This window comes from Cherax quadricarinatus, chromosome 67 (genome assembly GCF_038502225.1).
Source record: "Cherax quadricarinatus isolate ZL_2023a chromosome 67, ASM3850222v1, whole genome shotgun sequence".
NCBI classification, from domain to species: Eukaryota; Metazoa; Arthropoda; class Malacostraca; order Decapoda; family Parastacidae; genus Cherax; species Cherax quadricarinatus.
Window position 1 is genome coordinate 20,556,288 of NC_091358.1, and position 14,454 is coordinate 20,570,741.

Consider the following 14,454-nt stretch of genomic DNA (forward strand, 5'->3'; position numbering starts at 1 on the left):
AGCTAGGCCTGTATACCTTGTATATGTACGTGTGGTTAATAAAGATATTATTATTATTTTTATTTATTTTATTATCACACTGGCCGATTCCCACCAAGGCAGGGTGGCCCAAAAAAGAAAAACTTTCACCATCATTCACTCCATCACTGTCTTGCCAGAAGGGTGCTTTATGCTACAGTTTTTAAACTGCAACATTAACACCCCTCCTTCAGAGTGCAGGCACTGTACTTCCCATCTCCAGGACTCAAGTCCGGCCTGCCGGTTTCCCTGAACCCCTTCATAAATGTTACTTTGCTCACACTCCAACAGCACATCAAGTATTAAAAACCATTTGTCTTCATTCACTCCTATCAAACACGCTCACGCATGCCTGCTGGAAGTCCAAGCCCCTCGCACACAAAACCTCCTTTACCCCCTCCCTCCAACCTTTCCTAGGCCGACCCCTACCCCACCTTCCTTCCACTACGGACTGATACACTCTTGAAGTCATTCTGTTTCCCTCCATTCTCTCTACACGTCTGAACCACCTCAACAACCCTTCCTCAGCCCTCAGGACAACAGTTTTGGTAATCCCGCACCTCCTCCTATCTTCCAAACATCGAATTCTCTGCATTATATTCACACCACACATTGCTCTCAGACATGACATCTCCACTGCCTCCAGACTTCTCCTCGCTGCAACATTCATCACCCATGCTTCACACCCATATAAGAGCGGGAATATATAATAGCTAAATTCAAATCCAAATACCTACAAAAACCTCTCACATTGATAAACATCTACAGAGTTCCACAGTCAAACATTAGCCATTTTAGTGACAACCTAGGAAGTATGATAACTGATGCATGCATAAACAAAGATCACTTACTACTCTCAGGTGACTTCAATATAAATCTCCTGCAAGACCAGGATCCACACGTTACTGAATTCACAAACACTATGAGTAACTGCATGTTGCTACCAACAGTAACAAAACCTACAAGAGTTACGGAGACTAGTGTTTCCCTACTTGACCACATCTGGACCAACACCATATCCCCTTTAAAATCAGGCATAATCACAGATAATACCACAGATCACTACCCTACCTTCCTCATCACAAACCTTGGCAAATTACCCCAAGACACTATTAAAGTCACTTTCAGACTTCACAATGAGGCAGTCATTAATAACTTCACAGCAGCAGTGACAAACATTGACTGGCACACTGAGCTAGAAATCTATACAGATATTGACGAATGTATTAATAATTTTCTAAAAAAGACCCAATACCTTTATAACAAGCACTGCCCCAAAAAAACTAAACAGATGACAGCTAAGAGACTGAACAGTCCCTGGCTAACACCCAGCATCCTCAAATCCATAAATACAAAGCACCTATACGAAAAACAGTACAGAATGGGTCACATAACCAGAGACCAAACAAAACGTTACTCGTTAATCCTTACCAGCCTGATAAGAAGGGCTAAAAAGCTGTATAATGAGAAAAGATTATCCAACTTACGAGGTGAAATAAAAAAGACCTGCAAAACCCTATCAGCAATTCTAGGAACAAAAAAGATATCACAAAATAGTGAAATTGAATTAACAAAACCAGATGAACCCCAACTCCCACCAATTGAAACAGCGAACAGACTCAATAATTTCTTCTCCACTCTAGGAAAAAACCTTGCCAATAAAATCCCAAGCTCAGATACCCCACCCAATGACTACCTCACTGGCAACTACCCGAACACACTGTTCCTAGCTCCGACTAACCCTACTGAAGTCTCTCTTATTATCAACACACTAAAAAACAAGACAGGAGATTTAAATACCTTACCACCCTTTATACACAAAAAAGCATCACAAGTACTATCACCAATCACTGCAACACTCTTTAACAAATCCATAGAATCCTCTACCTTCCCTACAGCTCTCAAAATAGCAAGGGTCACGCCGATCCATAGAGGAGGAGACCAAACAGACTTGAATAACTATAGGCCAGTATGCAACTTACACCCTCTCTCTAAAATCTTCGAAAAATTAATTCATAAGCGAATCTATTCCTACCTCATCTCCCACAACATACTCAACCCCTGTCAATTTGGGTTCAGGCCTAATGAAAATACTAATGATGCTATTATACACATGCTAGAACACATATACACTGCAATAGAGAAAAAAGAAGTCCCACTGGGGATCTTCATTGACTTACGTAAAGCTTTTGATACAATTGACCATGACTTGCTCCATATAAAATTGTCGCACTATGGTATAAGAGGGCACTTCCTCAACTACCTAGAGTCTTACCTCAGTAACAGAAGCCAATATGTGTACATAAACGGGGCAAACTCTTCCGCACAGCCAATTACAGTTGGTGTCCCACAGGGAAGTGTCCAAGGCCCTCTTCTCTTTCTCATATACATAAATGACCTACCAAATGCATCGCAACTACTCAAACCCACACTATTTGCAGATGACACTACATACGTCTTCTCTCACCCGAGCCCAGTCATGCTAGCCAATACTGTAAATACCGAATTACAGAAAATATCTACCTGGATGAGTACTAACAAACTTACTCTAAACATTGACAAAACCTACTTCATTCAGTTTGGTAACAGAGCTACACACGTCCCTCTTAACATAAAGATAAACGGATCACCTATCACAAAACTCACAGAGGAAAAATTCTTAGGAATCCACCTTGATAATAGACTCAAATTTCAAACACATATACAACAAATTTCCAAAAAAAATTACAAGAACATAGGCATACTATCGAAGATACGGTACTATGTTCCACAGTCAGCCCTCCTGGCCCTATATCACTCACTTATTTACCCCTGTCTCACCTATGGAATTTGTGCATGGGGCTCAACAACAATAAACCATCTCAGACCATTAATTACCCAACAAAAGGCTGCAGTCAGAATGATAACAAATTCCCACTACAGGCAGCACACTCCACCAATATTCAAAACTCTAAACCTACTCACCATTCAAAACATCCATACTTATTACTGCACCTACTGCATTCATAGAACACTTAATTCTGATATAAACCCTCCCCTCAAACGTCTCCTCACCAACCTCAACAGAACACACGACCATAACACAAGGCACAGATCGCTCTCTGATGTTCCTCGAGTCCATCTCACGCTATGCAAAAACTCAATGCACATAAAAGGCCCTAAAATCTGGAATTCATTACCTGTGATTATAAAAGAAACACTGTCTGTTTATAAATTCAAGTCTCTTCTCAAAAATCACTTACTCACCCACAACTAAATAAATACTGAATAATTGTATCTCATAAATTGTATCTCATAAATGTTTCTCATTATTATATCTCATAAATGTCTAACCTGTGACCCAATCAAACTTTATTTTTTAATTACATTACCTAACAGAATACTCCAATCTACTGAATGCTCAGCAACACAGTAAATGACCATATTTAAGTTAATTTTAAGTTAATCTTAAGTTAATTTTAAGCCTGCTCATAATGCTCTGCATACAAGGAGCTTTGGCATGTTGCACTGTAATTTTTATTTATTTATTTATTAATTTGAACATGATACAGAGAAGTAGAAGGAATACAATTTTTAAAGTGTAGCATGCCAAAGCCCCTTGTATGCAGAGCATTATGGGCAGGCTTAAAATTAACTTAAGATTAACTTAAAATTAACTTAAATATGGTCATTTACTGTGTTGCTGAGCATTCAGTAGTTGGAGTATTCTGTTAGGTAATGAAGTTAAATAGTAACAAAGTTTGATTGGGTAACAGGTTGACATTTATGAGATACAATAATGAGATACATATATGAGATACAATTTCTGAGATACAATTATTCAGTATTTATTTAGTTGTGGGTGAGTAAGTGATTTTTGAGAAGAGACTTGAATTTATAAACAGTGTTTCTTTTATATTCACAGGTAATGAATTCCAGATTTTAGGGCCTTTTATGTGCATTGAGTTCTTGCATAGCGTGAGATGGACACGAGGAACATCAAAGAGTGATCTGTGCCTTGTGTTATGGTCATGTGTTCTGTTAAGGTTGGTAAGGAGATGTTTGAGGGAAGGGTTTGTGTCAGAGTTAAGTGTTCTATGTATGTAGTAGGTACAGTAATAAGTATGGATGTTTTGTATGGTGAGTAGGTTTAGAGTTTTGAATGTTGGTGGAGTGTGCTGTCTGTAGTGGGAATTTGTTATCATTCTGACTGCAGCCTGTTGTTGGGTGATTAGTGGTCTGAGATGGTTTATTGTTGTTGAGCCCCATGCACAAATTCCATAGGTGAGATAGGGGTAAATAAGTGAGTGATATAGGGCCAGGAGGGCTGACTGTGGAACATAGTACCGTATCTTCGATAGTATGCCTACGGTCTTGGAAATTTTTTGGGAAATTTGTTGTATATGTGTTTGAAATTTGAGTCTATTATCAAGGCGGATTCCTAAGAATTTTCCCTCTGTGAGTTTTGTGATAGGTGATCCATTTATCATTGTGTTTAGAGACACATCTGTAGCTCTGTTGCCAAACTGAATGTAGTAGCTTTTGTCAATGTTTAGAGTAAGTTTGTTGGTACCCATCCAGGTTGATATTTTCTGTAATTCGGTATTTTCAGTATTGGGTAGCATGGCTGGGCTCGGGTGAGAGTAGACGTATGTAGTGTCACCTGCAAATAGTGTGGGTTTGAGTAGTTGCGATGCATTTGGTAGGTCATTTAAGTATATGAGAAAGAGAAGAGGGCCTTGGACACTTCCCGTGGGACACCAACTGTAATTGGCTGTGCGGAAGAGTTTGCCCCATTTGTGTACACATATTGGCTTCTGTTGCCGAGGTATGACTTCAGGTAGTTGAGGGAATGCCCTCTTATACCATAGTGCGACAATTTTATGTGGAACAAGTCATGGTCAACTGTATCGAAAGCTTTACGTAAGTCAATGAAGATCCCCAGTGGGACTTCTTTTTTCTCTATTGCTGTATAAATATGTTCTAGCATGTGGATAATGGCATCATTAGTATTTTTATTAGGCCTGAACCCAAATTGACAGGGGTTGAGTATGTTGTGGGAGATGAGGTAGGAATAGATATGCTTATGGATTAATTTTTCAAAGATTTTAGAGAGAGGGTGTAAGTTGGATATTGGCCTATAGTTATTCAAGTCTGTGTGGTCTCCTCCTTTATGGATCGGGGTGACCCTTGCTATTTTGAGAACTGTAGGAAAGGTAGAGGATTCTATGGATTTGTTAAAGTGTTGCAATGATTGGTGATAGCACCCGTGACACTTTTTTGTATATAATGGGTGGTAATGTATTTAAATCTCCTGTCTTGTTTTTTAATTTGTTGATAATAAGGGAGACTTCAGTTGGGTTAGTCGGAGCTAGGAATAGAGTGTTCGGGTAGCTGCCAGTGAGGTAGTCACTGGGTGGGGTATCTGAGCTTGGGATTTTATTGGCAAGGTTTTTTCCTATAGTGGAGAAGAAATCATTGAGTCTGTTTGCTGTTTCAGTAGGTGGGAATTGGGGTTCATCTGGTTTTGTTAATTCAATTTCGCTATTTCGTGTTATCTTTTTTGTTCCTAGTATTTCTGATAGGGTTTTCCAGGTCTTTTTTATGTCACCTCATAAGTTGGATAATCTGTTCTCATAATACATTTTTTTAGCCCTTCTTATTAGGCTGGTTAGGATTGACGAGTAACGTTTTGTTTGGTCTCTGGTTATGTGGCCCATTCTGCACTGTTTTTCGTATTGGTGCTTTGTATTTATGGATTTGAGGATACTGGGTGTTAGCCAGGGACTGTTCAGTCTCTTCGCAGTCATCTGTTTAGATTTTTTAGGGCAGTGCTTGTTATAGAGGTATTGGGTCTTTTTTAGAAAATTATTAATACATTCGTCAATATCTGTATAGATTTCTAGATCAGTGTGCCAGTCAATGTTTATCACTGCTGCTGTGAAGTTATTGATAGCTGCCTCATTGTGAAGTCTGAAAGTGAGTTTAGTAATGTCTAAGGCCAGCAAAGGTTGGTTTGAGAGATTTAAGAAGCGTACTGGCATACACAGTGTGGTAAGGCATGGCGAGGCTGCCAGTTCGGACCACAAAGCGGCTGAAAAATATGTGCATGAATTCAATGAGTACATAGAGGGTGAAGGACTGAAACCTGAACAAGTGTTCAATTGTGACGAAAAAGGCCTCTTTTGGAAGAAAATGCCAAAGAGGACCTACATTACACAGGAGGAAAAGGCACTGCCAGGACACAAGCCTATGAATGACAGGCTGACGCTCATGTTCTGTGCTAATGCTAGTGGGGATTTCAAAGTGAAGCCGTTACTAGTGTACCATTCTGAAAATCCCAGAGTGTTCAGGAAAAACAATGTTATGAAGAGCAAATTGTGTGTGTTTTGGAAATCTAATAATAAGGCATGGGTCACGAGGGAAATTTTCGTCGAGTGGTTCAATGAAGTGTTTGGCCCTAGTGTGAAGAATTACCTCCTGGAAAAGAAATTGGATCTCAAGTGCCTCCTAGTAATGGACAACGCACCTGTTCATCCTCCAAACTTGGATGACCTAATTTTCAAGGAGTTTGGGTTCATCACAGTAAAGTTCTTGCCCCCGAATACCACTCCTCTCCTCCAGCCCATGGACCAGCAGGTCATAGCAAACTTAAAAAAACTCTACACCAAAGCAATGTTTCAAAGGTGCTTGAATGTGATCTTAGACACTCACTTGACCCTAAGAGATTTTTGGAGAGAACACTTCAGCATCCTCCATTGCATAACCCTTATAGGTACAGCTTGGGAGGGAGTGACTACCAGGATTTTGAACTCTGCTTGGAGAAAATTGTGGCCAGACTGTGTCGACAAGGGGGATTTTGAAGGGTTTGGGGCTGACCCTGATGAGCCTATGTCTGTTATTAAATCTACTGTGGCACTGGGGAGGTCCATGGGGTTGGATGCGAGTTTGGAGGATGTGGAAGAGTTGGTGGAGGACCACAACGAAGAGCTAACCACTGAGGAGCTGCAAGAGCTTCAGCAGGAAGAGCAACAGATCGCAGCTCAGAATCTTGCTGCAGAGGAGGAGGAAGAGAGATGGAAGAAGGTGCCTTCTTCAGAAATTAAGATTTTTGAAATGTGGAGTAAGATGGAAAGATTTATGGAGAAACATCACCCTGACAAGGCTGTAGCAAGCCATGTTGGCAACATGTACAGTGACAAAGTCTTGGCCCATTTTAGCTAAGTGTTAAAGAGACGCCAGAAACAGAGCTCTCTGGACAGTTATTTTATGAGACAGGACTCCAGTGACTCTCAAGCTGGTCCTAGTAGCATTAAGAAACAGAGAAGAGAAGTAACCCCAGAAAACCAATTGGTACCTGAGGTGTTGATGGAAGGGGATTCCCCTTCCAAACTGTAAATAATCCAATCTCTCATCTTCTCCAGTCTTCCATACACTAAGAAGAATCGCCAATAACAGTAAGTGTTATGCTGTTAATGTAAGTGTTATGCTGTTAATGTTTCATTCATCATGTCCCATTGTATTGTTTATGTACTACATCTATATTTCATGTAAAAAAAATTTTTGTTTTAATACTTCCTGGGTGTCAGGAATGGATTAATTGTATTTACATCATTTCTTATGGGGAAAATTGATTCGAAAATCATAGATTTCGATAATAGTAGCACCTCCAGGAACGGATTAAACACGATAAATGAGGGACCACTGTATAAGTACACAGTGGCCAACTCGTTTCACTGAAATAATGAGTTTGACAATGGCAGGACACAAGTGTTGCAGATATGTATCTGTCTTTTGCAACAGTAATGCTAATGCCACACATACATAATATTGAAGTAATGGAGTACAAACAGACTTATATCAACACCAGCTTTCAATGAAATTATGTCCACTGATTGCATTCTGTTGTTGCTGCTTATGTTGCATTTCTCAGATAAAAGCAATCCTCAGAGACATGATTTGCTCTACAAAATACAGGACATGATTATACAGCAAGTCCCCACTTAATGTCATCCACAGGTTCTTGGAATCTGCAACTTTAAGCAAAACGATGTATGAAACCAATTTTACCATAGGCTAATTTATATAAACATTAGGGGTGCACAGTGCACCTTTTGCACTCATTGCAACAGGGTTAAATCAAGGAATAAATGTTTTGCAAAGTGAAAATTGTAATGAGCACCACCCACCACTATGCAGTTTAAAAACAAAGAATAACAAATATGGAAGGGTGCGCACGCACACACACACACACACACACACACACACACACACACACACACACACACACACACACACACACACACACACACATTCATACTGGGACAATTTAGACACCAAATAACTTAAAGTGCACATCTTTGGAATGGGGGAGGAAACTGGAGTACCCGGAAAAAACCCACCAGACATGGGACTAACGTGCAAACTCCACACACAGCAGCCCAAGCCGGGAATAAAAAAAAATTTCTCCCCCTTATAACAAAATAAAGCTGAATGAAATGACATTAAGCGAGGACTTACTGCATACTTGAAAAATAAATTCAGTATTTTTATCTGTTCAAGAACGCTGTCATAGATGAGTCTTTGGTTTTATTCAAAGGACGACTTTCCTTCAAGCAATATATACCAAGCAAACGACAACAGTTTGGTATCCAACTGTTTGTGATGTGTGACTGTGAAATTGGAATAGTCCTAGACATTATTGTGTATACACAAATCCAAACTATTGAAAATACATGTGGCATGTTAGGACTCTGGTACAGTTAGATAAGATAAGATAAGATTTCGTTCGGATTTTTAACCCCGGAGGGTTAGCCACCCAGGATAACCCAAGAAAGTCAGTGCGTCATCGAGGACTGTCTAACTTATTTCCATTGGGGTCCTTAATCTTGTCCCCCAGGATGCGACCCACACCAGTCGACTAACACCCAGGTACCTATTTGCTGCCAGGTGAACAGGACAATAGGTGTAAGGAAACGTGTCGGAATTTCCACCCGCCGGGAATCGAACCCGGGCCCTCCACGTGTGAAGCGGGAGTTTTAGCCACCAGACCACCGGTGAAGAATCTGATGGAATTATAAATCAAGGTAAGGGGCATCCCCTATACTTGGTACACTAGCCCTTCTCTTTGCAATTTCCTCAAGGTAAACAATCCAGACGTGCGGGACAGTGAACAGAAACAGAAAACATGACAGCATTCACAAGTCCAGGATATTAATAGATGTTAGCTACCTTACAACTGCTGTCACAGTTCACCTAACAGAAAGTAGGTACCTGGGTGTTAGTCACCTTACATCTGGGTGGATAACCCTCCCTATCTCTGGTTATCCTGGGTGAATAACCCTCCTCTCAGTTATCCTGGATAGAAAACCTTCCCTCCCTTGGGTAGATAACCCTCCCTACCCCTGGTTATCCTAGGTGGATAACCCACAATACCCAGGTTATCCTAGCTGGATAACCCACAATACCCCCAGGTTATCCAAGCTGGATAACCCACAATACCCAGGTTATCCTAGCTGGATAACCCACAATACCCCAGGTTATCCAAGCTGGATAACCCACAATACCCCAGGTTAACCTAGCTGGATAACCCACAATACCCCAGGTTATCCTAGCTGGATAACCCACAATACCCCAGGTTATCCTAGCTGGGTAACCCACAATACCCCAGGTTATCCTAGCTGGATAACGCACAAGACCCCAGGTTATCCTAGCTGGATAACCCAAATACCCCAGGTTATCCTAGCTGGATAACCCACAATACCCCAGGTTATCCAAGCTGGATAACCCACAATACCCAGGTTATCCTAGCTGGATAACCCACAATACCCCAGGTTATCCAAGCTGGATAACCCACAATACCCCAGGTTAACCTAGCTGGATAACCCACAATACCCCAGGTTATCCTAGCTGGATAACCCACAATACCCCAGGTTATCCTAGCTGGGTAACCCACAATACCCCAGGTTATCCTAGCTGGATAACCCACAATACCCCAGGTTATCCTAGCTGGGTAACCCACAATACCCCAGGTTATCCTAGCTGGATAACGCACAAGACCCCAGGTTATCCTAGCTGGATAACCCAAATACCCCAGGTTATCCTAGCTGGATAACCCACAATACCCCAGGTTATCCAAGCTGGATAACCCACAATACCCAGGTTATCCTAGCTGGATAACCCACAATACCCCAGGTTATCCAAGCTGGATAACCCACAATACCCCAGGTTAACCTAGCTGGATAACCCACAATACCCCAGGTTATCCTAGCTGGATAACCCACAATACCCCAGGTTATCCTAGCTGGGTAACCCACAATGCCCCAGGTTATCCTAGCTGGATAACTCTGGAAAAAAAAGTTCCAACACGTCGTAACCCACACAACTCCTCCAGCACTCAGGTAATAACTCACTTATTAACTCTCACAACAAGCATACAACAGCGCCACAAAATACATTATACATTAATACAGATGTGTAATACTCACAGTGCATTGTTGTATGCTATATTATTCATAATTTAGTGTTAAAAGAGAGGCAGGGTAAGAGACGCCAGTAACAGTGTTTACAATATGTCTCAACAAACAAAGTTTTTGATTCACTACCCATCAAATATTTACTCTCAAGACAAGAAAATGTTGACTTCCTTTATATATACACACACACACACAAATATATATATATATATATATATATATATATATATATATATATATATATATATATATATATATATATATATATATATATATATATATATGTATATATATATATATATATATATATATATATATATATATATATATATATATATATATATATATATATATATATATATATATATATATATATATATATATATATATATATATATACATTCATACATCCATACATACACATATAAGAAATTAATAATCGTCTCTAAGGAATGTATTTATTGTTCTAATAAGAGACGTTTCTTGGGACTTGTCTCCTTGGTGGGACAATCAGGAAAATTAGATTTTGCCACCAAAGTTGCTAGTAAGATAAGATAAGATAAGAGATAAGATTTCGTTCGGATTTTTAACCCCGGAGGGTTAGCCACCCAGGATAACCCAAGAAAGTCAGTGCGTCATCGAGGACTGTCTAACTTATTTCCATTGGGGTCCTTAATCTTGTCCCCCAGGATGCGACCCACACCAGTCGACTAACACCCAGGTACCTATTTGCTGCTAGGTGAACAGGACAACAGGTGTAAGGAAACGTGTCGAAATGTTTCCACCCGCCGGGAATCGAACCCGGGCCCTCTGTGTGTGAAGCGGGAGCTTTAGCCACCAGGCCACCGGGCCACACCATAACCATCTTGTGGACGGTAGGACAAGAGAATATGGATGCACAAAAGGCCCAGGAACTAGGCCCCAAAAGGGTTAACAGGTGTACATATGTTTTTTTTTATATATACAGTTTACTTATCTGTTACAAGCAAATTTAGGAAATTTGCTTAGTATATCTGGTATCTTACGTTCACTGATAAGATATCTTGACATGTCACATAGGTGGACAATTAAGCACATAGTGTTCAAGAGAGTGACCATATGCCTGATCACATAATTTACATTTAGTTTGATCATCATCTGTGTGTCTCCCAAACTGCCAGAAGTACTTGTAACCAAGCCTAAGCCTGGTCACTACAACATCAGTCAGTACTTGTAACCAAGCCTAAGCCTGGCCACTACAACATCAGTCAATACTTGTAACCAAGCCTAAGCCTGGCCACTACAACATTAGTCAATACTTGTAACCAAGCCTAAGCCTGGCCACTACAACATCAGTCAATACCTGTCCTTGTCCACCTTGTCTATTCCACGCAGTATTTTATATGTCGTTATCATGTCTCCCCTGACCCTCCTGTCCTCCAGTGTCGTCAGGCCGATTTCCCTTAATCTTTCTTCATAGGACATTCCCCTTAGCTCTGGAACTAACCTTGTTGCAAACCTTTGTACTTTCTCTAGTTTCTTGACGTGCTTTATCAAGTGCGGGTTCCAAACAGGTGCTGCATACTCCAGTATGGGCCTGACATACACGGTGTACAGTGTCTTGAATGATTCCTTACTAAGGTGTCGGAATGCTGTTCTCAGGTTTGCCAGGCGCCCATATGCTGCAGCAGTTATCTGATTGATGTGTGCTTCCGGAGACATGCTCGGTGTTATACTCACCCCAAGATCTTTCTCCTTGAGTGAGGTTTGCAGTCTTTGGCCACCTAGCCTATACTCTGTCTGTGGTCTTCTGTGCCCTTCCCCTATCTTCATGACTTTGCATTTGGCAGGATTAAATTCGAGAAGCCATTTGCTGGACCAGGTGTCCAGTCTGTCCAGGTCTCTTTGAAGTCCTGCCTGGTCCTCATCAGATTTAATTCTCCTCATTAACTTCACATCATCTGCAAACAGGGACACTTCTGAGTCTAACCCTTCCGTCATGTCGTTCACATATACCAAAAATAGCACTGGTCCTAGGACCGACCCCTGTGGGACCCCGCTCGTCACAGGTGCCCACTGTGATACATCATTACGTACCATGACTCGTTGTTGCCTCCCTGTCAGGTATTCTCTGATCCATTGCAGTGCCCTTCCTGTTATATGCGCCTGATGCTCTAGCTTCTGCACTAATCTCTTGTGAGGAACTGTGTCAAAGGCCTTCTTGCAGTCCAAGAAGATGCAATCAACCCACCCCTCTCTCTCTTGTCTTACTTCTGTTATTTTATCATAAAACTCCAGAAGGTTTGTGACACAGGATTTGCCTTCCGTGAATCCGTGCTGGTTGGCATTTATACTCCTGTTCCGTTCCAGGTGCTCCACCACTCTCCTCCTGATAATCTTCTCCATAATTTTGCATACTATACACGTCAATGACACAGGTCTATAGTTTAGTGCCTCTTTTCTGTCTCCTTTTTTGAAAATGGGAACTACATTTGCTGTCTTCCATACCTCAGGTAGTTGCCCAGTTTCCAGGGATGTGTTGAAGATTGTGGTAAGTGTGTGTGTGTGTGTGTGTGTGTGTGTGTGTGTGTGTGTGTGTGTGTGTGTGTGTGTGCGTGCGTGTGTGTGGGTGTGTGTGAGGGTGTGTGTGCGGGTGTGTGTGAGGGTGTGTGTGTGTGTGTGCGTGTGTGTGTGTGTGTGTGTGTGTGCGTGTGTGCGTGTGTGTGTGCGTGTGTGGGTGTGTGGGTGTGTGTGTGTGTGTATGTGTGTGGGTGTGTGTGAGGGTGTGTGTGTGGGTGTGTGTGTGGGTGTGTGTGTGTGGGTGTGCGTCCTTGTGTGTATGCATATATTTGTACGCTCGTGTGCACATGTCCGTGCGTGCGCCCTCGTGTGTGTATGTGCGCGCGCGCGCTAGTGTGGGTGTATGATCCACTTAATATTTGTATTTATAACTCATTACAATTGTGACCAGGTGTGGACGTATCAGTGGTTCATTACTTTGTAATTTGTTCATGACTGTAACCATGTATAGGAGTGAAGCTGATTCATTACCTCTGTAACTTGCCATGATTAGTGACCAGATCTACCTGGAGTTCATTACCTTTGTAACTAGTTCAGCTGTCATAACTTTGGGGTCCAGTCACTGGACCCATTATGTACCTTTGTAATCTTTTGACTACCGCCCACAGGATGGGTATGGGGTGCATAAAGATATTAAACTAAAGTGTGTGTGTGTGTGTGTGTGTGTGTGTGTGTGTGTGTGTGTGTGTGTGTGTGTGTGTGTGTGTGTGTGTGTGGTGTGTGTGACTCAACAATCAATATTTGCACCAATAACTCATTACAGTTGTGACCGGGTGTGGAAGTGTGAATTGCTCATTACTCTATAATTTGTTCATGATTGTAGCCAAAGTATAAACGTAAGTAACCATTCTACAGAATTCATTACCTTTGTAACTTGTGAGCTCATTACCTTTGTACCTAGTTTAGCTATCAAAACTTTGGGGGCCCAGTCCCTGGACCCATTACGTACCTCTGTAATCTGTAAATACCTTTGTAACTTGTCATGATTTTGACCAGACTTACCTGCAGTTCATTACCTTTGTAAATTGTGAGTTCATTACCTTTGTAAATTGTGAGTTCATTACCTTTGTAAATTGTGAGTTCATTACCTTTGTAAATTGTGAGTTCATTACCTTTGTAAATTGTGAGTTCATTACCTCTGTAACTTGCTCAGCTATCAAAACTTTGGAGTCCAGTCCCTGGACCAATTATGTACCTCTGTAATCTTTTGACTACCGCCCACAGGATGGGTATGGGGTGCATAATAAACATATTAAACTAAAACTAACTTGTAACCAAGCCTAAGCCTGGCCACTACAACATCAGTCAATACTTGTAACCAAGCCTGAGCCTGGCCACTACAACATCAGTCAATACTTATAACCAAGCCTAAGCCTTGCCACTACAACATCAGTCAATACTTGTAACCAAGCCTAAGCCTGGC

At 41.2% G+C, this 14,454-nt stretch overlaps 1 protein-coding gene across 2 annotated transcripts in view; it reads right to left on the reverse strand.

The window, feature by feature from the left end:
- Positions 1–10,612, reverse strand: part of LOC138854699 (uncharacterized) — a 201,473-nt gene extending 190,861 nt beyond the window's left edge. Inside the window, exon 1 of one of the 2 annotated variants that reach the window (XM_070099439.1) lies at positions 10,485–10,599. The gene's annotated coding sequence lies outside the window, so the exon portion shown is untranslated. Of the gene's footprint in view, positions 1–10,484 lie in introns of both variants that reach the window. The other variant, XM_070099438.1, reaches the window with a different exon arrangement.
- Between the last annotated feature and the right edge of the window lie 3,842 nt (positions 10,613–14,454).